This window comes from Heliangelus exortis, chromosome Z (genome assembly GCF_036169615.1).
Source record: "Heliangelus exortis chromosome Z, bHelExo1.hap1, whole genome shotgun sequence".
In the NCBI taxonomy this organism is placed as follows: Eukaryota; Metazoa; Chordata; class Aves; order Apodiformes; family Trochilidae; genus Heliangelus; species Heliangelus exortis.
In genome coordinates, this window is record NC_092454.1 from 31,869,909 (window position 1) to 31,894,781 (window position 24,873).

At 35.7% G+C, this 24,873-nt stretch overlaps 1 long non-coding RNA gene across 1 annotated transcript; it reads right to left on the reverse strand.

Moving 5' to 3' along the window:
- Nucleotides 1-1,298: 1,298 nt before the first annotated feature.
- Nucleotides 1,299-24,873, reverse strand: LOC139790130 (uncharacterized). The gene is made up of 4 exons (XR_011723408.1): nucleotides 24,042-24,873; nucleotides 19,459-19,696; nucleotides 6,790-6,897; nucleotides 1,299-1,371 (listed from the first exon to the last, which is right to left on the reverse strand). It is a non-coding gene; the product is annotated as an uncharacterized lncRNA (long non-coding RNA).

Genomic DNA, 24,873 nt, shown 5'->3' on the forward strand with positions numbered 1-24,873 from the left:
CTGTCTGGTTGGGAGACACCTGCTAAATAACACAACTCAATCAAAATATCTGCAAACTCCTGTTACCATTTAAGCCCCTTAAACTGCAATTTAAATGGGAAGAAACTAGACACAAAGATGCTTTAGTCTTTTGAACATGGAAATGTCATCCACAGAAGATTGACCAATTCTGTCAGTAAACTGTTTTATAATATAATCCAGAGCATCTTTATATATGTTTTCCCAAATTTCCCAAATTTCTTCTAATTCTGGGAACAGACAGCCGTCTTAAGGAACATTTTAATCCTCCTTTCTACATTAAGTACAGTCCACTAAAAAAACCACTCTGAGAGATAAAAACAGACGAGGCTTTGCTAAATCATAGTAATAACAGATGTTATTTGAGACTTTCAAATATATCGACATGGACTTCAGCACCTCTTCTCTGACTAACAACAGATGTAACATCCACCTCCTGAACGTCTGTTGACTTTCACCAGCTAGAGAGGGGATGATGTTTTGGAGCAGCTCTGAGACACTAAAAAGCCCCACATCACCCTGAAGTGAGTGCATTTCATTTCTGTATCTTGTACACAAGTCTTACATACCAAGACCAGCCTTCATTTCTTTGCCAAGTTTAAGGCAATTGATAAAACATTGGCTTAATTCAGTGATAAATGTTCTAATAAGCCTATTCTGTTCCACATTATCTAAAAATATTTAATGATGGCAGCCCAATTATGTTAGATATTCAGTGGATCCTGCAAGGAATTTTAAAAAAAATTTTTTTTAGTTGCTCTTTTTCTCCACCGGTCCCTTATATTAGATTTCATTTCAGTATAATTTTTAATAAGATATTTGCAAAAAAAGTGAAAATAATTTGCTTGACAGCCTTCAGCTACATTAAGCTGTCATATTTTAGCACACAACTTTCAATTACAAATATGTTGCATCTCTAAATGATGTGTATAAAGCTTCACTGGCTTTAGCAGACAGCTTCTATATTCATGAAAAAAAAAAAAGCCCACACCATAACAAGTAGAGAATGTAGGAAGGTAGGAATGTAGGAACAGAAATCTCACATGAAAATTAGAATTTTTTCCATTCTGATAATTTGGCCTCTTTCACAATTTTTCCCTTTAATAACTACACAAAAGGATAAACTATGGGGTAAAATTTAACTGTTACTTTTTGTATAGCATCATTAGCAAATACAGGAAAACACATACTTCAGTTTTTAACTCTCTGAAGATTTATTGTAACCATCTTTAGTGTACTGATTAACATCTTAAAATAATCTGCTTCATTAACAAAATACCTTACCTTGCTGACCCATCCAGCTCTAATTGGCTGGTGGTGTCTCTTTAGCTGGTCCCATTATTTGATGGTACTCTTTCAGGTACACAAGGGAGAGGTTATTCTTAAACTAATAATACTAACTGCATCATGAGCAAAACCTCTTCTGGTTCAGCTTTGTCTCACAACAGTCTCTTGGAAAGCAGCTGCCAGAAGATGGGTAAATTATTTGCAGATGGCAATAACTGAAGTGCTAATGGCTGATGGCTGGAGATGACTATTTCAGCAATCTTTTTACTTTTTTTTTCTTTTTTTTTTTTTTTAGTATCTTCCATATTAGTTACAAGATGTAGCATTTTTTCATGTGTGCTAAAAGCACTCATTCTCTCAAAAAAAAAAAAAAAAATCAGGTGCTGAGGGCACAGTCAATTTTTCAGTATATTTTCTGTGAAAGCTTCCTCTGAAGAAACACAAGATTCCTATTAGCCTATCTGTACTCTTCTGTCTCCATAGATTCTCTCTTATCTTCTCTGCCTGAAAACCTAGATAAGTAATACCTACAATTCCAAACTTGAAATCAGGCATTCTATGTTACACATTTTGGTAAAATGGATTAATCACTAACTTTCCCCATATTTTTTTATCTATCTTTATTATACACTAGTCACTGTAGAAATTAATGTTTGAAAAATCTATTGAAACTTACTGATATTAAGATCTCTAATTTTCCTAAGGTGCACCAGGATGCAAACTAATCTAACTTAATGCTTTTAAAAAATTGAGATTTTTTTTTTTTTTTACCAGTTGCTTTTAAATAAAGCTACTTTATTTCATTTGTTCATAGAACAGACTAAATTAAAACAAAGACTGCTTGATGAATAAACAAAATATTGAGTACAGTGGCTGTAGAACATCACAAGCCCTATAGCACTTTACAGGTATATCTATGTACGATTTATAGGAAAGCAAAGCATGCTTTTCTGTTTTCACACTATGTGGTAATCACTGAGTTGAGTAGAGAGAAGAACGCCAAGCCTGCATTTCAGTGACAGACCAGCCAGCTTAATTCAAGCAACTACCTGTTTTTCTGTAATTAGAAATTATACTTTTAACTTCTGTTTTCCAGCTGCCAGTCCTAACAATTCACCATATAAAATTCTGTCGCATTGAGTATTGTGACTCTTTTTAAAGTAAAACATTTTAAGGGTAGGTATATTTTAAATCCACGTTCAGTTACTGTAAGATTATTGAGCCAAAAATGTTACACTTAATTGCCATGGGTCTGTAATACTTAATACCTTTCACAGATGCTAGAAATTCTATCCTACCGAAACCACTACAGACAATGTCAATCCTTTATTTGCCATCTGCAATCACTGCAAGTTTGTTTTCAAACCTTCAAATTTTTTCTTTTTTTTTCCCTAGGTAAGTAGTAACTGACAAACACAGTAATAAGAAAAGAGAAAGAATAGAAAGAAGGGCAAGCAAAATTATTGCCCAAATTTAGAGGTTAGCACAATATTTATTCTTCTCTGATGGCAGAAAAAGAAGTCTTAGGCTGAAAAATGCATTATTTTAAATAAAAAAAAAAAAAAGGAAAAAAAATATGGAAAAGCTAAATATAAAAGGATTTCTCTTTCAGTTACAAAATGGTGTCAGAAACAATATATGATGTATGAATTCCAATATTGCCTTTGCCTGGTGGTCAGAAGATTTGTGTTTAAGAGACTGTAAGATGAGAGAATGTCCTGAAGATCCAGCTGCAACACATGGAATCTCTGATTTTTTTTCATGATTACCTTTATATTAATGGAAAAACTGCAACTTGTACATCCTCCCTGGCAATAAAACAGATTGTCTGCAAGAAGACAAACATGTTTTACCCCATTGCAATTCGTATTTTATATAACAGAAAATTAAATTGAGAAGGACAGTGACACCCCAAAAAGTGTTTCAAGAATCAGGGTTTTGTATTCCCATATTTCTTCTTCTTAGAAGATACAGAGACAGCTTTATGGAAATAGGGACAATATTCTTATATTCAATATTCAAATATATATAGCTGCCATCTTCTTTATTAATTCTTGTCCTAGTTATATATCAAATACACTGGACTGGGGGGGGATATCACTGCCTTGGGGTTTCATTCACAGTATCTGCAAACTGGCTTAAAACCACACCTTTGGCAAACAAGCAATCCACCTTCTCAGGAGTGATATTACAAAGCTTTGATGCTTTCAACTAAGTGATTCTGTGGTTTGAAAATATATTTGAACAAAGTACCTATTTTTCACTGCTCAGTGACATGGTATTCAAAGAACGCTTTCAGAGCTTCAGGTGAACTCAGCCTCTGGGAAAAGAATTTAATCACTGAAATAAAGTACACATTGGACTACTTTTCTCCCCAACTCAATTTTTCAACAGCAAAGAGGATAAGTTTGTGAACTGCAAATACACCAAATGGAAGAAATTAATGAATTAAGGGGATTAAGTTGCATAGGGCTTTGTGCAGGTACATGTTAGAAAAAATGGTTTCCAAAACGTTTCAGCAACTATTGCTTTTTGTTTCTACTTTTCATTTGAGTTTGTTTGGTTTTTTTATTCCTCATGGCAGCCAGTTAAGAAAAAAGTCACTCTTTACCAAAGGTAAATTAAAATCTACTTTATATGGCATTTACATATCTTTGGTTATTAAAAACATCCTCCCAGAAGATAATGGAGATAATAGTACTCTCTGTCCTCAATCATTATTACATTTATCTTAAATCAACCCTTCTTCAAATCTTTATGAAAACATTTTGTAGAAAGATAAACAATTATTAACTCATCCTAATACTTCACAGTTTCTGTGTGATGGTCAAGCAGCCTAATGAGCCAGCACTTACACTGGAATGTTTTGACTGGATTAATTGATCAGGCGAGAATGAACATGCAAAAGTATTACAGGTAACTTATAGCAAGGGAGCTTTGAAAACTAAAGAGATGACTTCTCATTAAATCTGTAAAGAGATGAATATTCTCTTACCTCCATTTCAAAGAAGTACATCACCCCCACATCTTCTCTAAACTGGCACCAAGCCCATGCCAACTTACTTTGCATGGGTATGTACCAGAGTATACAAAAGATAGTTGTATACAACAGGTATATCTGAATCAGTTTTAAAAAGAAATAATGCTACCATGAGAAACAAGCCTGTAGTCTGTTCCTATATCTCAGACATATCTCTTAAAGCATTTTTTTCTTCAGACAAGAGTGGCAATTCTCCTCCAAAGTCCCAGCATTGAGATGTGCATATCCTTCCCATTAATTTTCATCCTCAACTTTTTTGATGTATCCCCATAGCCTCCAAAAAACAGTGTATGTAACCATACTTGCTATCTCATTCGCTTCAAATGTGAACACTATTACTCCATCCTTGGCTAAAAGAGTAATTTCTCCCTTTTTTCAGATACAAAAGCTTGCAGTTTCTAAATTCAGCTGCCTGGAAAAATATCTGTCTTACATTCCCATGTGCATGTCAGTACTTTTCTGCATGCACAAAGGCAGACTTCTGCTTTTCAATTCAGGATGCAATTTTCAATTACTTTCTCATTGCTCCCAGCTACACCCTAGATTTTCTGCCTGCATATAAACGCTGACCTGTTCTGTTAAACTCACTGTTGTCTCACAAACTATCAATCTCTCATTATCACTGTATTTTTAAACTTTATCTTAACACCTCTTCTCCTCTTTGCTTTCACAATGGATATCTCATAGCTAAAAGATTTCATTTATCCACTGATATTGTTTCTCTCCCATTTATACGCAATCCATACCATGCTATCAACTTGAGTGTTCCTTCGCACACAGTCACACTTTAACCATTTAAATGTATTATTCTAGTTTTTAATGTCATGTATCTTAATGCATTAAGAAATTGAGGATGATTTTTCTACTAATTTTTTTTTTTAACTGAAAAAAAAAATTTCTCTAATTTAGGTTTTCTTTCCTTAAGGTACATTTGACAGATAACCACTACAAGCTCCACAACAGTAATAAAAGGGAGTAACTTTTCCAGGTGGCTTCCTTGGCCATCTCACTTATGCAAGAGAAACTGGGACATGACCATTAGTCTCTGACATACTGTTCACCAGGACAGAATTAACACAAATAGAACTTTTCTTAATCTGTCAGAAATTAGTCAAATGTGACTTTAACGTGTGATACCAGCTGTATCATAAAACTCATGAAGGTATTATATCAATACCAGAGACTCATTTAGATCCTGAAGGGACTGATGTAAGCATAAGCTTTCAAAAAAAGATATCAAAGTTTCCTTTGCATCTTATAATTCTTTACAGCCTTTAGCAAAAACAAGGACAGACAAGCAAATTAGTCAGATTTCAGAAGGATCTCTTGTCCAAGTTCCACACAAGATGTGTTAAAAAAACACACAGCTTCTTGGATATGAGATGCAAAATTCTGTTATTGCAGATCAAACCAGAAGACAAAAGAAAAGGGATAAAATTACATATTTTTCAGTGGTAGAATGTTAACAGCACTGTGACCTTACAACGGGTCTTGAAATGGAGAGATGTGAGATTTCATTGAAACTGCAGGTGGAAAAGTGCAATTTAGATTTATCCCAAAACACTGAGGAACTTCAGAGACAGGCATGCCCAAGTTAGGTGAACAAACAAAACGGAAATTCACCACTGATGTACACAAATTATGAACAATAGAGAGGAAAAAACAAACTATTGAAGTACCCTATCAAATCAGAAAAATCACCTTGCCTCCTCTGTAAGCAGCATAAATTAAAACTTTCCAACACTTCAGCATTCCAGCTGCAATTAAAACAAACAAAAACCCAAACAATTTGTATATGGAGAGAGACTGTGATAAAGCATATTATGCTCTTACATTGAAGTCAGTGCCTTACAAACCCATTAAAAGAAATTTGTGTAAAACGTGACCTGTAATTAGTTGTTGAATGCTACTGACACAGCAGGTCACAGAGGATAAGAATTGAAAAGCTAATGAAATTAATGAAAAGGGATTAAATATTCATTTGAACATCATAAATAATCAATGCTGTAAATGTAGGCCTTCTGACAAGCACTGACAAATAGCAACAAGGATTAGAGTCAGTTCTGAGGGGTCCTTATTAAATTAGGTTAGTAACAATGAGTAAAGCCACCACCACCACATAAAACAAGATGTTTCTCAGTATGTAAATCCCCACTCAATTATGAACACTGATTGAAGAAACAGATTTGCCCACAGCAGGTAAAACTCCCACCTCAGAACAAATCTAGAAGTCCTGCAAACATTCCTGACTCTGGGTAAGCAAATCAAGATTATATTTCTTTGCCTTGTTGCCCTGCCATATCATTTCTACCCGAGTCACCCTTCACAGAAACCCTGTGCAACTTCCCTTCAGTAGTGTAACACTCTTGAATATTCACAGGTATCTTCCTTGTCTCAAAAAAAGGAATCCTAATTTATTTCTCTATTTTCCTAAAAATATATACATATCTACATGCACAAGAGCATGCACTGAAGCAACCTCCTCTCAGGAACTGCTTTTTTTCACACAGTTTCTTCATCAGTTGGGTTGAGTGAATAGACAAGGCAGCTTTCTAAAATATATTTAATAAAAAAAAAAAAAAAATTAAATTGAGTATTGCCACAAACCCACCCTTTCTCTGTGCAACAGCAAAATAAACCACTTCCTGGGATCTTGAATCATGAGTAAATTATGTCTGCAAAGATAGGCTTACTGGTCTGTTCTACTGATGCTGACTTCTCACCATCAGGACCCCTTCCTCTTAATGGACCTTCTCACAAAGAAGTTGATGTTTTTCTTTGAATTGGTTAATATAACTAATTAGATTTTCAAAATAGCATTAATATTCTTTACACCTTAAAACTTAAGTCAATCTTACCAAAGTTGGCAGTTCTTTGGCTGAGGCAGGTGCAGATGCCAGAGCAATGCACTGGAAGATGTACTGCAGTGCCAGGATCCCTCTGTGCTGGAATGCAAAGAAGTGACCACAAAGTGCCTAAGAAGAAACCTCAGCTTAGAGAAAGAAAAGCAATTACACCTGTATGAAGCATTTAGAAATTACAGTAAACATTAACAAGAGCTTACAGCAACAAAACTTCTAGCTACACTGTTTGTAGGAAAGTAACTTGTAGTTCTGTTAAACACAATCAGGAGAAAATCTAACAGAACATTTCACTTCTGTTTGCATTCTTCCCTGCTCCCAGCTTGTCAGATTACAAATGCCAGCGCCTTGAGAATCAAAGCAGTGTCTCAGCTATGTCTGCAAAGTGAGCACTGTAAGGAGGGGATGACCTTTCCCAGGTCACGAACCACAAACTGATTTCTGTTTTCAGATGTTTCCAAAACAAAGCATAGAACATCACAACTTTGTAGCAAAAGTCACAGAAATTATCAAGCCTTTACTGCAAGAGGCTTTTGACAGGATCCTTGTATGAATATGCTTACCCAGCTGTTGTCAAAAAATCTCTCACATATCCATGCCTCTCAGTATTCTTCAAGTAAGAGGACAGCTTACAGCAAAATTTACCTCATATTGCATGTTTTCTACTGGGATAGTATTTATGGCAAAACAGCTTCTACTTAGTCTTTAGTAGCATAAAACTTACCTGAGTTCAAATATTTCATTTATGATATAAAGAAAAAATAAGTAAAACTGGTACAAAACAAAAGCAATCCTGATTGCTCTTTCAATCAGTATTTTACTGATGATGCTAACAGGTCAAGCACTTAGGTCAGGCACTGATTCCTAGCATTTTTGAAAACATGTGGAATGCTGTTCTGTAAAATAATAACGCGTAGTAAAAAAAGGCATGAAAACTGGCCTGAGACTCAAGCACTACAGTTGCGAGTTCTGGAAGGGAATGAAGGGAAGGAAGGGAAGGAAGAGATGAAAGGGAGGAAGGGAGGACTTGGCTGACAAATATGTTTTGCAATCTTTTACAGTTACACAGAACTATAAGCATCAAAATAACACATACAAAAAAAATATTTTTTTAAAAATAAAAAGTTTCATCCAGACAGAGGTCTCTAACTGCACTTTTCCTGTATAGTGAAGCTTGCAGTGAATAGGAGTGAGCAGTCTTACAGCAAATCAAGGCAAAAAAACATTAAAACCTTCAATAGGATGGGCTCAGGATCTGAATGCTGAAATGCACTTTTTAGCCCTCTTCATATATTAAGTAGTTCATTAAAGATTTTTTAGTCCATAGACTCTTGCTTCTTTAAATTTCTTTTACTAAGTGTTATACTATTCAAACTAAAGTGATAGTGCCAACAAAAAATTTGAACTTGTCTCATTATTCCTGCCAAGTTCATAGTTGTAATAACTTCTCATTCCAAGCAAATATACAAAACTGGGTTAATACTCTCACATGAAAACAAGCTCAAAAGTACTTATTGTAAGCATGCCACTTGATTTTTTTGTCTTAAGCATTACATTATGGCAGCAACTCACACACCCATAATGCTTGGGAGTTGCTCATTCTCTTGATCAGTGAATAACATACCAACCAGGTTAACTTCATTAGATCATTTTAGCAGCACTTGGAAGTAAGACATTTTAGTTGTGTCCAAGGAACATTTCTTTCCTGTTCCATACATATAATACCTTTGCCAACTGGGGTGCTAAAACATCAAAACATAGGGGGGACAATATCATCTAAGGAAAGACATCAGCAATCTCCAGAGAGGAAACAGATAAACAATTCAGCAGAGAATAGCATTTTATCAAATATTTATTAAAATGCTCATTTGTCTTGATAATGTGTGAGAACCTTCCCCATGGTTTTCAAAATACTTTTTCTGTTTGTATTTAGAAATCTGTGTATGCACCCATGTTTCTCTTTTGGATATACATTGAAGTGCAACATTACAAAGTGTTATGGTTTGAGGAGAACAGGCTAAATTAGCAGTACCAATCTAGGTACCCAACCTGGGTACCTAGAGGGAAGGTGTTGTTTAGGACCCTGAGGGATCCAGGGCTGGAACAGAAAGCTGTCAGTATCTTGTCCCATTTCCTGACATCCTCTGTAAAAGTCAGTCTGTCCCTTTGTGTCCTCATCCTCCTTCCTGCTTTCCTTTGCCCAGATATCTTAGAGAGTGGCTCTTGCTCTTTGTCAACAGATCCCCACATGCTCTGCAGGATCTCACTCCATCAGTTGCCGGGAAGGGACTTCCAGATACTTACATCAACAAACATTGAAGGCCGTCCTTCCCTGCTCCAGTAAACCTGTTCTAGTTTTAACTTACAACATTTAAATCTCTCTTCCTTATTCAACTTTTACTTTCCCCTGGGAGTGTGAAGGGGATTAACAGAAAGAAATTCTGTTGCCTGGGTTTTGGTTTGCCCTGACCACTAAACTGGACACAAAGTCTCAGGAAACCATGCCTAGCATGTTCCCCCCCTCTGCTGGAAGAGTTGCTTTTCAGTTCTTTAGGTTTGCCCTAGAGGGTCAACCAGCCAGCTAACAGATTTTCAGGATGAGTGACACTGTGGTGGGTTTATTCTACAGGTCACCTAATGAGAAGGTTGATGAAGCCTTTTACAGGCAGCTGAAAGAAGCCTCATGATCAGAGGCCCTGATTCACATGGGGAATTTCAATCACCCAGATATTTCTTGCAAAGGCAACTAGATATGCATAGTCCACGAAGTTCCTACTGAGCTCTGCATTAAACTTGCTCATGCAGGTGGTTGAGGAACCAGTGAGGGGAAGTGCGCTGCTGGATCTGGTATTAGTAAAAAAAGAGGGTATTTTGAGGGATGTGAAGGTTGATGTGAAGTTAACCTTGACTTTAGTGACCACACTTCTTTTGATGCATCCCAGAATATGGTTGACTTTCTGGTCTGCAGGTGCATATTGCCATCTCATTTTGAGCTTCTCATTAACCATCACCCCCAAGTCCTTTTCCTCAGGTCTGTTCTCAGTCCACTCTCCTCCTGACATGGATTTGTGCTTGAAATTGACCCAACTGATGTACAGGACCTTGCACTTGGCCTTGTTGTACTTCATGAGATTGGCATGGACCCACATCTCAAGCCTGTTAGGGTCTCTCTGGATGGTATCCCTTCCCACCAGTGTGCCAAACACATCACACGGCTTGGCTCTTCAACAAACTTGCTGAGGATGCACTCAGTTCCACTGTACCTATCTCCTACAGCACCAGGTCCAGTACCAACCCTTGAGGAATTTAACACTTGTCACTCTTCTCTATTTGGACATCAAGTCATTGACCACAACTCTTAAATGTGACCATTCAGCCAATTACTTACACATGGAGTGGCCTATCCATTTAATTAATACCTTTCCAATTCATAGACTAGGATGTCATGCAGGACATAAGTGATCAGATAATGCCCATAAGTTAGAACTTCTAAAACAAAGTGTTTTGTCATAAAGGAAACAAAATGTTACAATGCATTAAAACAAAGGCTAGAAACAAAGGTTACTGGCACTAGAAAAAGCCAGGTTCTTCTAGCTTTTCAGGGAAATCATTTTTAATACTGATCAACTGTGCAACATGAGACAAAAGCCACTATAGAATAAGTTCTGCTCAGCACCAAAGTAAGAACAATGAGTTCTAGTGATACTAGAAGCTAATCTTCAGAGATCATTCCTTACAGTAGATCCACAGTAGATAAACAAATAAATAAAAAGCACACCACAACTTATAAGAAAACAAGAGTGTAAGAAAAATAACTGCAGTAGACAGCTGTTAATGAGCAGCTTGTTTGAAGTAAGAGAAAAGAACAGCATTAATTTAACTGCATGGCTTTACAAAACATACTTTATATATAAATAAGGCTTTCCCATGCCAACATATAAACTGGATCCTTTCTAAATTCCCAGAGTTGCTCAGGTAAGAAGCTATCTGTATTAAGCAAATACCAAATCCTTAAGAGTTCAGCCAACCTATAAAATCCAGCAAACAATCTTTTAAAGAATTTATGATAAAGTGGAAGGCATCTTACATTTATGGAAGGAAGAAAACTTAATAAGCTGAAAAATCTTAGCTGACCATTTACAAGTGATACATTCTGTTGACATGAACATTAGACAATCTATTACTGGCATATATTTCATGTGTTGACATAAATATAAATGTATGTATCAACTGATAAATCAATATGGGGAAAAAAACAACAACCACTTACAGAAGCAAAAAATAATGTAAACTAGATTCACAATTCAAAAATTAATGTTTATGTATGAGGTACCATACCTTGTAACACTGGTAATTGCAGACAGAATATTGATTTGCTGAATGATTGAGCTTTCAGGATAATTAGATAATTAGTAATAGAGGCAGAGATAATTGCATGAGGTATCACAGATAGAAGAAAAATCACTGTGAATTGGAAGCTAGGAATATAAACAAAATTTTACCTAAAAAGAAGAGATCAAAATCACATCTTCTTATGTATCTTTAGCAAAGAGATGCTTTAAAGCATATTTCAGTAGGAATACTAGATCAGAAAAAGACATTCATTCTTAACAGCAAAAAAAATTTACCAAGTCCACAGGAATATAATTGGTTAAAATCATACAATGTGCTTTTTTAACTTTTTTATGTTTTACAAATAAAACACCATAAGCTGTAAAAACCTATTTTTTAACTGAACAAAAATAGATGTAAGTGTACAAGACCACAAGTATCCTTAACTATCCTTTTTTAAATTCCCCAAAACAATGGTTCTGCTTCTATCATAACAGACTTAAAAACAAACAAACAAGCAAAGCAAAAACAGAAACAAAAAACAAACCCAAAACAAAGCAACAAAAAAAAAACCTCCAAAAAACCACCATGGTCGTAATAGTTGTCACATACTATTTTCCAGGGTATGTCTCAAGGCTGAATTTTCTTTAAACAGTTAGAATTCATGTCAAGATCAGACACATTGATCCTACCATTCATTGGATTACAATTACATTATTTATAGACTTTATTTATGACCATTTTTTCTCAACAAGACCATCACTTACTAAGGCACACTTTTATCATAATAGTCCTCACAGAAAATAAGTTCTCTTCTGATCATCCTTAGATGACACCCTCTCACTAGAAATAACAGGTTCAATTAAATAACTTGTCTGAACAGCAAAAGACATTACTCAGAACACCATGCTTGCTTAAACCAGTTGTCTCATGCCCATTTCTAAGATGAAATTAGAATATTTTTATATTACTTTTACTGCTTTCCCCCAAAGGCAATGAATGACTTATGGATGTCAGAAGTTTTAAAATAATGTAAATCTAAAAGCCATTGCTATCTTTAAGATCTTACAGATCAGGGGATTTTAATGATTTCTGAAGCAGGCTGATGAGTGCCTGAAGTACAATGAGACTCCAGACAGTCAGAAAATGGGCAGAATGAATAAGCTTCATGTAAACTTTTACACACAGTTTAGACTAAGGAAGATCAGTTTCTAATGTAAATCACAATTCTTGTAAACTCATGGAAACACATGGATTTGATCAGTGGATGACTCAGTGGATAAAGAACTTGTCGGGTGGTCCTACTCAAAGGGTTACAGTCAAAGGTTTGACTTCCAAATGGAGACCTGTGATGAGTGGCATTCCTGTACGTTCAGTACTGGGGACTGGTTAACATCTTTGTCATTGACATGGATGGGGGAAAGGAGTACAACCTCAGCAAGTTGTCAGTAACTCCAAGCCATGTGGTCTGGCAGTCCAGAGGGACCTTAACAGGCCTGAGAAGTGGGCCCATGACAACCTCATGATGAACAGAGGGCTAGAACCCCTCTCCTATAAAAACAGGCTGAGTTGGAGTTGGCATTGTTCAGCTTGAAGAAAAGAAGCCTCTGGGGAGAGCATCTTGTGTCATACCAGTACCTGAAGAGAACCTTACAGGAAAGCTGGAGAGAGGCTTTTTAAAAGGGCATGTGGCAATATTATGATGGGTAACGATTTCAAGAAGAAAGCAGGTAGATTTAGACTGGATATTAGGAAGAAATTCTTTAGTGTAAAGGTGGTGATACACTGGAACATATTGCCCAGGGAAGCTGTAGATGCTCCTTACTGGAACGTGTTCAGAATCAGGTTGGACGGGTTTAGTGGCCCATGCTCCTGCCCCCTGCAGAGGGATTGGAACTAGATGATCTTTAATGTCTCTTCTAATCCAAACCATTCTATGATGATTCTGTTATGTTTTCCATGCCAGTTAGAGTATTAAAAAATGGGACTTGGGTCATGGTCCATAATTATTAATATTGTATATTTTGTTTGTGATGAAATATTAGCCACTGTGCATATATGTCCTACAAACTGCAGAAGTAACCAGCTTTATGGTTTGAACGAATTAGAACGGATTATTTCACGGAAAATGACACCATGTTGAAAGGAGTCTTAGTGGGAGTTAATAGTGGGAGAGAAACACAGGGAAAGCAGGTTTCTAAGCAAATTAATCACCCCAGGGAAACGGCTATTAAGAAAAGAAAGAGGGCAATTAGCATTCTTTTCATCCTCCTCACCGCCGGGATCGCTGTCTCCTTGGAGTCACCCGTGGGGTTGCTCTCTGGTGCTCTTCTCGTTTTCGTATCTGTTTTCACTTCTTGTTCTGCTGCTGGCTTTTTGCTGCTTCGCTTCTGCTTCGCTTCTCTTTATTTAGGCTTTTGGCGTGCTGCTGATTTTCGCCTTTTTCCTCTGAATTTTTATAGTAAAATGTTCCTTCTTCTCATCCATTATTGCCAGAGGTTGCAGATTGGTAGCTGCGGGTCTTCCCTTTGTATTCAGGTTTCCTGGAAGTTTTGTATTTGTTACCAATTTGCATTAGCTCTCTGGCGGCTTATCAGGATCATTAACATTTTATCTTTTTACTCCTGACAAAAGAGGGGGGTCTGTTGATGAGATTTTGCTGATGATAATAAGTCTGATACATTTTAAACAGGAAACAGAGTAAACAGAAAACTGTAAAAAAGAGTAAACAGAAACTGCAGAGCTTGAGTCTGGGCTGCACTCAGGTATTTCAGTGCAATGAAGAAATAGATATTATTACTTAACTAATAAGAAATAATAAATAATAATAAATAAGCTGCAATAAATCCAGAAGAATTTACTGGTTACATTTGGTTTAGAGCTATTATTTCTTACTGACAGAAACCCAATTTGTAGCACAAGTTCTTTACTTTAAAGACTATATTTTCTATATTTATTGTCCATATTTTTAATGTGCTGCACAGGAGCTTGAGTTGCAGAACAGAAAAACTGCAGGAGCAGACAGAACACACTTGTGAAAGAGCTTGACATTTGCTCTAGACATCTATTTCAGAGCATTGCTGTTTAACTTTGGGCCACATGATTAGACTCATAATAAGTGTTTACAGAGGGAGCCTCTGGTGGCTTTATATCATGTCCAGAGAAGATAAATGACAGCCACTTCTGCATCAAATTTGCCAATGAAATATTTTTTTCAGTCTTTGAAGTGATGGACACAAGGGGAAATAATGAAAATTTCTCTTCCTGACCAGGTTCTCCTGTCTTGCTGTCAGTCATTTATGAGAGTTCGACATTTCATTATCAAATGTGCCAACTACAATTTTATTAGACAGCAACGCTGGTCTGGTAAATTTGGCATTATGAAGAGTTAGATAGTGCTTTACCTTATGGAGCTGTAAATATCAACATTACTCTTGCTAGCCTTTTCTAAAATGAATATGACAACTTTGCTTTTTTTTATATGAAGTGTAGTACAATGTCAGGCTGAGCAGCTGGATAAAGTTTTCTCAAATATTAAAAAAACCATAAGCTGTTTTCTTTCCAATTTTACTCACAAATCTCAAAGATTCAATAGATGCAATTTTTAAAAATAAATATCTACATATGCATGTGGGGGAGAGGAGAGCAGAGGAGAGGAGAGGAGAGACTTTTTACCTAGATCTCCTGGGCTTGCAAAGACAGAAAGATATAGACATATAGATAATGCTGAGCCTGAGTCAGCCTGATACAAGAAACAAACATAAGTCACTTGGACAACATTCTTTTAAGGACATTTTGGTCTGAGGGTGATGCTAAGGAAAAGAAAGAGACTGACCAAAGCTCTAAACAACTTCCTCTTCTACAAGGAAGAATGGCACATATTTATCACAATACTATGTCATGGAAGGTGTGAATGTATCCTGTGAGACAAATTTTACGTGTTTGCACCTTCAGTAAGCATATACAAGATGTCTACAGGGAAATTAAAATCTGTAGCCCTCTATTTTCATGAAAAAAATCACAACTTGATAAAGAGAATTTTGTACAGAAGTAGAATCTTTTACCAAATATCTGCACTCCCTGCTAACCTTGGCCATTTTTACCAAGGATGATCATAATACTTGCCTCATAAATATTTACATGGCCTGTAAAAATGTTTATAGACTCACTCTCCATTCCAGGATCATCTTAGAACACATCCTGCAAAACATCTTAACCCATTTAGTGCCCTGTAGCTTAATGGCTAGCAGTGCAAATTCTTGCCAACTATAAACACATAGATAAAAGATAATTGAGCAGTACAGCTGTGCCTGCCAGCAGAAGAGCATAAAGAATGTTATCCAGATGATTTCTCTGAAGACATTTTGACAACCATGATTCCACTTTAGAAATGCTCAGATTCACATACATTACTTCAGTGCCATTAGTGGAGAAACTGACCAACTGAAATATAGAAATCCTTAGAAAAAAAGCCCAACAAAAGTGAAACAATCATTTAAGTTTTGTAAGAAAATAGCTAACTGGTGCAACACCCAGTGTGCCAATGGAAAGCTGACCACCTTCCTTTGCTTCAGAGGTACAGAGTCTCCTTCTTGGCCCTAAAAATGTGAGACTGCTTTTCTAGTTCTAGAACATAAATAAGTATGGGTCACAATAACCAGCAGTTTAGCTCCTGGAACTGCTTTGAAGAAAGTTGCTTAATAAACATCACTTTCTTTGATGGAAATTTTTCACAGTCTAATGTGAATGACTATCAAAATTTTAAGACAGGAAAGACTTTTAGAAAAAAAAAAGTAAATAAAGGAAAAAAAAAAAGCTTTCAATGCAATTTATTACAAATCAATGATATTTGAAAAAAGAATGATCTCTGCATTACAACTTTTAAAGCGAATTAACATTATAACAGCAGCTGGTGAGGGAAAGCCTATAGAAGTCAAATTTAAGACTGTCATCTTCAACAGAGATCATAAGGTTAAATATATACCTGGTAGACAGTTTACTATGTAGAGCTGCAGCACTGCTAGACACAGTCCGGCTGTTGTGTATTTCATTTTTAAGAACACTGAAAAGGGATATTACTGAAAGTACTTTGTGGTTTTTGGTTTTGGTTTTTTTAATTGACAGAGTTCAAGTTAAACATAGATAAAATAAAAGGTAAATGGTTCATTAACCTGTAATGTTGTTGTTTTTTTCAGTCCACAGCCTTAAATCACACAAAATAATAAAAAAAACATTTTAATAGCCAAAAACATTAATTTTGATTTTCCTACTCATGCTTCATCAGTAGGATGGAAAGATAAATGGTAGCCAGTCCTGTATAATAACAAGCACAGCAACTGCCCTGCTTTTCACATTTGTTAGGTGACATATTGAATATAAGGTCAAAATTAATGAAATGCTGCTTAACAAGTGTCCATCAATGTGCCCATCTAGTCTAGTTGTTTGTTTGTTAGTTTTTTTCATAATACTTCAGCCTGTTGCTATATTCCTGCATCTTTCACTGAGTATTTTCCCTTCAGTGCAACCTGTCAATATAATCTTTAGGCTTTTTATTTTCTGTTATGAATATCATCTATAACTACTGTTCAGTACCATCTGTTATACACCTTAGGACTCCCAAACAAAAGCTTTTTCTCTCAAAACAACAAACATTTTGAATCATAAAATCCTTTACTGTGTTGGTATAATTTGGAAAGCATCACACAATCACAAGTTTCATTTAATGTCCCTTCAGGGACTATTTTATTTATTTTTTATAACATATATATATATAATATTTATCTTTTTATTTTTCCTTCATTTTTATTAGAAATTTGAGACAAAGTAGATTGAATTGCTCTATGTTTTCCAGCTGATTTGAGAGTGATAAAACATGAAGAATAGAGAGCTTAGGGAGGGCATGGTTTTTTTGTGTCGATGACACTCTGTTTTCCAGATGTTTACAAAGAATGGCCACCTTTCTGGAAACCTTTGTCCTCAGTTCTTCAGTTGTAAGAACAAGTCAAGAGGTAAGGGTAAGTTCTGATGATGAACTGGCAACTGTTTGAAGACAACAGAGTGAAGACAAGGATAGGCAAATTCCTTTTTTATATCCTTTGAAAATGCTTAGAAATATATTCAGGTGTGATCAGTCTGAAAGGAAATTGCTTCAGAAATTTTCCACAAGTTAAAAATAAAAAAATAAAAAAAAATAAAGACTTTCAGAATTCTAAAATCTTGCTTCTTCTACAGTCAGCAGTGTGACCTGCCCACAGACAAACTGATGACTTGGTAGCTCTGTTTGGTTTTCATTAGTAACCAAACTACAGCTTAGTGTTGCATCTGTGGGGATACAGAAATTTTTCCTGTTCCGCAGGTCAGCATCACAGAGCACGAATACTAACTAGACTAGACTACACTGCTGCTAAATTAGAAGTCATGCCAGCACATGGCATTTCAGTACGGCCAAATATTCCATGAACCAATTACATTTTATTTTCTTTCATTTATTTTTACATCAAGTTACTAGAGGAAAAATTAAAAAGAATAATTCACTCCAGCTCTGCTGAAAACATAACTGTATTCCTGATATTTTTGTCAGTTCATAAATGAAGGTACAATGTACTTTATGTATATTAATTAATGCATTGTTTGAGGAGATATGACTGGTGAAGCTGACGTTGTCTACTTAAAAATAACTTCCAAAAAGCCAACACTAGTCAACTGCATTTGGACACAAGATACATAAAATCACACTAGCATAATATACATCAGGTTGGGTTTTTATTGTGGCTGTTTTGGAGACAGCATCTCTGAATGCAGTTTGACTGACAAGTCAATTAAATAAAATTTCAGAAATTACTACACAGTAACTGAAACCTACAGTAAGCTCAAACAAACAATATGGGATGACAAATAACATTATCTGTGTTTGAAATTACTGCTCTAGGCTTCCCCATCTGACATGGTATAGAAGTGGCAAAGATATTCCTCCTTGCTTTTTTAACTTTTTTTTTTTTTTTTTTTTTTTTTTTTTGGTTGTTTGGGTTTTGTTAGAGATCGGTTCTTCTAGAACAGAGAATTAAGAGTTGTGTACTTAATCTTGACTTGTTCTATATCACATATGGTTTGGTAAGTCTGAATAAGAATCTTTGAAAAACAGAATGATTTTGGCTCAAAAGGATGTTAAAGATCATCTAATTTCAATCTCCCTGCATGGGCAGAGACACATACCACTAGACCAAATTGTTCAGAGCCTCACCTATTCTCACCCTGAAAACTTCCAGGGAGGGGGCATTCACAACTTCCCTGTGCAAGTGTCTCACCACCCTCACAGACAAGAATTTCTTCCAAATATCCAATCTAAATCTACCCTCTTTCAGCATGAAGGTGTTACCCCTCATTCTGTTACTAGACTCTCTAATACAGAATTCCCTTCCCATCTTTCCTATAGCACCCCTTTAAGAACTTATTATAGCAAGCCTTAAGAACTGGAAGGCTGCTATAATGTCTCCCCAGATCCTTCTCTTTTCTTCTAAACTACATCAATTTTTACCACAAAAGTAGAATTTGTCCAAGTTATACATGCACACATCGAAATATATAGCTTTAAAAAAAAAAAAAAAGAAAAAAAAAAGAGTCATTTTTTTGCAGCTTCATTTGCAGTAAAAAAAAAAAATCCTTTTGCTGAGTTGTTTGTTCTGTATCAGGCAATTTTAAGGCCTATGGTAAGTAATTTTAAAGCAAATTAAGTAGACAACTTGGTCTTCACAAGAAACATGGCAAGTGTTTCCTTGTGTCCTTTCCAAAAGAAGCAGAAGTACAAAGGATCATTTTGTTGTCTTCCTTTTCCCTCCCACCATTGTTCAAAAGATGAAGGCCACATCTAGCATATGATCATAAACAGGAAAAGGAAAGACTGCAAGTAGAATCATGCCTTACCTGAAACTGCCACAGGAGTCTGAGTGCTATAGTTTAGCTTTACTTCCATAGTCTGTTCTAGATTTGCTGCAGATACGGACATTGACACCAGTGGATCTTCCTCTTTTGTTGTCAAACTCTCTTTTGTAGAATTTCCACATTTTTTCCTTTTTTTTTTTTTTTTCTTGTTGCCTATTCACTCTATCTTCTAGCTTAATCTTTCCCATTAAATGTCTCATCTCTTCTTGGAGCTTTCAGCCTGTAAAACAGGAAAAATGAACTGTAGATTTGCTTCACTGATGATATTTGCAAAGCACCCTACTTCCAACAGTTGTCTGGAAATAGATTTCACAGTTACTTCAGGCTTTCCATTTTGGGGTTGTTCTTTTTGCTGGCTTGATTTTTCCCAAGAAATTCTTCTAATCTGCATTGAAAGGGAAGTTTGGACTAATGGCAAGGAAATGGAAATATAAAATTATGCTGAAGTTTAGCTCTACTGAGAACTGAAAGCTTGGAGAATGAACAAAAGGAGACAAAACATTTATTTACTAGGTCATTTTTTAGCTTGCAAAATCCAAGTCACCATCAAGTCTGGAAAAGCTTCAAGAAAGTAATGTTTATAATAAAAACAAACAGATTCCACAGGTAGTTTCCTGAAAATAGTCGGTGTCCAGTACAGAATACCCCTCTAGGGTACCATAACTGACATGTGTACCCATGCTGAAGCTTAAGAAAGATCACTGAGCAGCAATCAAATTAGGTACCTCCAGAACTTGACTCTCTGTGACAGGCTCAAAGTCCTACAGCAGGTTGTGAACTGTAAGTGAATTCTGTATGAAAAGAGAACTGGGGAAAACATTTCAGATTTCCTGTATTTTTTAAGAGAAGAGGAGAAATCAAACACTGTTACATTTTTATTGTAAATAATTGCCCTTTGAAGTTGGTAATTAGTTCACTATTGATGAAATAAAATTGCCAGACATACATGTGTTTTATATTTGACAGAATTCCTGACAAGCTAAATAAGTGCTTAGCCATCATGACTTTTCGGAAGTAGTTTCTCTACAACACTGAGCTTTTTAGAAAGCTTCATGGCTTAACAGTTCACTGTTTAATTCAAAGACTCTTGAGAAAGCACCTTGCTGCCTTATGCTCTTGAAATAAGCTACAGCATTGTGCTCTTGGCCAGTTTCATAAGGTCTGTGGCCCTTACAATCACATCCTCTCCATCTTCCACTTCTTGTTCTCAGCAGTATTATGCATCCTGTACTGATTTAGTGGTTCATTCTTTTCATGTCATGAGTAAAACCTTTCCTCTCAAGTACTTCTTTTTTAACCTTCTGATATTCCTGTTAACTGAAGACACAGCAGGAGATGGTAGAGCAATAGTGAAGCTACATGTTAGAATCAACAACAAAACAAATTTTCTTTGATTATTACAGTTGAATGCATTCAGAAAAGGAGGGGGGAGTGAAATAAACAGAACTTTGGCCTTCTTTATACAAAGAATTAAGCTTTTCAAGTTACTGTGTTACACTCTTATCTAACTTGAATTTTGTCATAACACATTAACCTTTTTCTGGTTCAGTGGGAACTTCATGAAAAAGGATCTAACTTTCAACCAAAGTTGAAACCAAAGAAAGAAACAAAAGATGCTTTGATTTTGTAACTACATTTAAGCCATGTTTTTGGTATACCTCCTATGCAAACCCTAAACAGGGGAGATACCAGGTGATAGTTTAAAACAACACATTAACTTATCTGATTAACTAACTTAACTATTTATTAACCTATTAAGATAAGCCATCTTACAACCAATCTACAAATCTCTATCTCTGCTCAAAATTTAAACTAAGTGGAAAAATTGTGCCTGTGGAATGCATAATAACAACAGTGATATAACATCCTGTCCAATTCACTGTAATGGAAATCTACTGCTGCTGCTAATGGTATATAATTGCACCAAATTAAAAGAACTAAATATAATAACAGGTAAAGAAGCCACATAGAAGTGGGGAGTCAGTACATGATAAGATCTCGGAAAGCATTTATTTTTACTTTAGGAAGGAGGAAGATTTAACAAATAAGGACTACCTTCATTTAACAGGTCTCAGTTTCCTAGTCTTTGCAATAAACTCCCAATCCACAGACACCAAAGTCTGGTTGCAGAGTATCAAGGTACTTGAGAGGAAAACCTTTCAGTATCAACTGGATTTAAACTGAAAACATGGAGTAATTGAAGGGAACACATTTAGCATTCCAAGTCCAAGATTACAGAAATATGAATACTACAAAAAATTTCATTCTACACATAAGAATGAAGTACCGGTCCTCAGCTGCTGAAGGCCTGCACATCTTCACTGATTAAAGCACAGCTACACCAAGTTGTAGCGCTAGAAACAGAGCTCTGGTAGAACAAGTCAGTGAGCTGTGTAATCAAAAAGATGAGGAAAGGGAAAAAAACCTCATAAAGAATTAAAGAAATTTTTCACCTACCTTTGTAGCATGAAGCATGGTTCAGAATTTATATTACCTCTGATGTTACAGAGACCTGATTGATACTACTGCAGCTTCAAGTGCTGCCAGCACCCTGGTCTCCCCAGTTTTCTGCTTGTGCTGTGCACCAGCATTCACAGGACTTGTACTAGATGGGCTTAGTGGAAGATATTTGGGCTAAAACTTTATTCAGCAGATGGGATTGACTGATTACGTTAGTAATGCCTTCTGGAATAATCTTTATCCTACTACAGCAGATACATGTTTGGCCCACTCAGTTTGACTTCAGGTTTCACAGATGCATGAAAAGAAAGTCGAAAAGATATATTATTTTTACCTGCATCACAGTATCCTTTCATTAAAACAAAAGAAAGGGGGGAAAGCACAATAGGCCTGCTGCACTTGTCCCAGTATTGTTTTTGTTTTTCCTTAAGAGACTAAAGCGACCCTTGGCACAGGCCCCACAGTACAATGTGTGCAAATTTTCAACAAGCTATTAAAGAATTGCATGTTTTTCAGTATCTCTCTTCAGACCCTAAAAGTCTGGACCACAGATCTTGTTCAATAAATTTATATTTGTCTTTTCTTTCAGCAAGATCTTAATTAAATATGTCCATATGAAATAGCCTACTTCCTAAATTATTTAATTTTTTGACAAATATTGTTTCCATCTCTCTTTTGCTGCTTCTTCTGAAATTGATGCTACCCTTAAATGTTAAGCAGGAAAGTGGAATTAATGAAGTCATATAAATATGTCAGATTTTGTAGACATTTTTTAATTTAAAAATAAAACAAAACCAAACCTAAGGAAAAAAAAAAACAAAAAACCCAAATGTGCCAGACTTAAAATACAAGCAGGATTTTTAAAAGACACACATATAGTCCGTAATAAGTCATGTGGACAGGGAGCTGGTGGGACAGGAAAATATTTCCCTAAGTAAAAATATGACAATTAGCCTTTGTTGTCACCTCATCCATTATCAGAGAAGATAGAGGGATTCCCTGCCTGAAAAAAGTGTCTTTGTTCTTACCATTAACATTTTAAAATTTTCTATTGAAATTTCTTCTCTGTACTTTGCCAATAAATATATCTGTCCTTTTTTCGTTTTCTTGCTTATCTGATTGTTTTGCAAAAGCCTAAATAAATGCACAGGATGATACTTGTTTATATAGCTGAGATGTAGCTAAAGGCAACTGAAATAACATTCTTATGTCAATTAACAATAAAGTGCAAGGTTGATTTTTTAAAATTTTGTCTATGAAGGCTGTTTCCTACCTGTTGTGTTATGTGAAGTCTTTTTAAAGTCTTTGTCTCTGTGAAGATTTTTCTGCACTACACTGTTATTAACAAGCAATTAAAACCACAAGATACAAAAGCATCACTGAAATTACATTTGCTAAACAAATGAACCAAAAAGCGTGATATTTGTTAATATATGAAACATACATATCACAATTATAATCTCATGGTTATGATTCAAGTCCACTATATTGAAATACATCTCTAAGAAAGGCTCAGAAAATACAGCAGTCATGAAAAAAAAAGGAATAGTAGAAAGTGCCGCATAAAATCAGAGACTGCTGACTATATGCCATGAAAGTAATTCTTTATATCAGCACTGATATTGAAAGGAAAGTATTTTCTTTACTTAATTGCAAACAGCTTATTTTTTAATAGAAGGAAGGATTTAAATATGAGAAAGAAACTTTGATCCCTTATTCAGTTCTGTCACAGCATATTCTTTTCCCACTGGCCTCATTTTCCAATTCACATTTTTATTGTGCCAATTAATCTTACTAAATATAAATTTGCTGTAGTAAATTTAGCAGAAGCACTAAAATACATTTTCATACACATCTGAAAGGTGGCATAAAACACTGGGGCTTGTTTGGTTTTTGTCTGGGGGGGTCAGGTTTGGTTTTCATTTTGTTTTGTTTTGTTTTTTAATCAAAATATGAATAAGAAAAAAAAATCCCCCTTTTTCTTAGACTTATGACTTGCATGCAGTGGCATCAGAACCCTGCAGTTTAGATCTCCAAACTAACAATGACAACATAACAACATGACTTAGCTGCTATGCCGATTAAAATCTATAACCATTCTTCACCTGTTGCTTTTGATATTACAGCAGATTTTGCACACCTGAGTCAGTGGCAGCACCAGGCAGCCAAGCAAAAGGAAGGAGAAAACCTCCATAGCCCCAACTTCAATAGCAATCCAGACCTTGACAGCAGCAAAAGGCAGAGACAGTGCAAGCGCTGGGAGCTAACCTTAATGAAGAGATTTCCAATCATGTTTTTAAGATTTTTAAACAAAAGGGCAAGCTATTTTTTTTACTTTAAAGTGGCTTCTTGGTTAAACTTTTAAAGACAAATAAGGTGTACAAATGATGAGGTTTTATTATGTTCATACATGCTTATACCTCATTCAAGAATACAATATTATAAACTGAATAAGAACCCACTGCATAATAATAAAAGATAGGGATTCAGGGTGCATTTTTAAAGGCACTTAAGACAGTCTCTAGAGACAGAATGTCAAGTTTTTAACAAACAAGAAGAGGTATCTGTACAATAAGTGTATGAAGTCTCACACAATACCTCTCAGTTTTCCACCTGCAAATATTCTGCAGTAGTTACTGTTTGTACAATATCCTCTGAACTAACAATTGACACCTACAGTGCCGTGGCTGATGAAAATATAAACTGAAGTACAAATTTGCAGGCCTTGATTCTGTAATTAGGGATGTTTCTTAAGGTTTAGAAAATAAAAACTAGACTATGTACATCTAAAGGCATGAAGGAGAAAAAGTCCATGGGACCTGATGGAATTCATCCACAGCTCCTGAAAGCACTGGCAGATGAAGTTGCAAAGCTACTGTCCATCATATTTGAAAAGTCATGGCAGCCTGGTGAAGATTCTGCCAACTGGAAAAGGGG